Raw genomic sequence first — 842 nt, 5'->3', positions numbered from 1 at the left:
CTCTTTCCCTCCTGCTGCCCGAGTGACATTGTAGCAGCAGTATCTGCAGCAAAACACCCAGTAAGACCAGCAGCAGCCTGGGATTTGTGGGGAAAGCGTGTGGATGCTGTAATCACTGGGAGAACTGCCAGCGTAGCCACGTCAGGCCAGCCCCGTCACGTGCTGTGTTTGTTTACCCTCTTCCCAGGTCTGGGAGTTTGACACTGCCATTGCTGTGGTCAGGCTGTGTGTGTCTAAGTGGGAATCCCAGAGCTTGCCTCTGCTGTGCATCAGACACAACTTCAGCCCTACCCCAGGAGACCTTTGGGTCTCAAAGGAATGAGTCTGACCACAGCATAGGAAGTTGATCTGGATTTGCCGAGCTTGACTGTGGGTTTCTATTGATTAAAGGAGAAGTTTGTGCCTGGGATGCATGTAGTGATCCTTCTAGCCCAGCATCTGGTAATTGAGATGAGTCTGTCCCAGCCGTGACACGGGTATCTCTGCACCAGAAAGAGAGAAACACAAAGGATGGAAAGACAGAAAAACCTATTATTATGATTGGCCTCATGATTATTTCCTAAGGAGTCTAGAAGCTGCTTGCGGAGGAGCTGTCTGGTCTCACAGGGAATAAGGATTTAGGCTGCTTTTTAAAATGCAAATTATTTTATGGCTGAGATATATTTTAGAATAAGTAACGCTCTGTAATAAGTGGGCACAAATTAAGGGTGATTGGCAATAGCAATCCTGGATGTACGCCCTGGGAAATCAGACCTCCAGCCTCCGAGGGATTCCTGTTGAAATCTATATCCATATATTCCCATGCCAATACCAGCAAGATTGATCAGGATTGATATTATAGG

At 47.4% G+C, this 842-nt stretch overlaps 1 protein-coding gene across 1 annotated transcript in view; it reads left to right on the top strand.

Annotated features, from left to right (window-relative positions):
* The window catches only part of CASZ1 (castor zinc finger 1), a 33950-nt gene that overhangs the window by 16501 nt on the left and 16607 nt on the right, over nucleotides 1-842 (top strand). The window lies entirely within an intron of this gene.

The sequence above is a fragment of the Nestor notabilis genome, unplaced genomic scaffold (genome assembly GCF_000696875.1).
Source record: "Nestor notabilis isolate BGI_N333 unplaced genomic scaffold, ASM69687v1 scaffold24593, whole genome shotgun sequence".
NCBI lineage: Eukaryota > Metazoa > Chordata > Aves > Psittaciformes > Psittacidae > Nestor > Nestor notabilis.
Note: the sequence above shows the minus strand (reverse complement) of the source record. Positions and strands in the feature narration are given on the sequence as shown.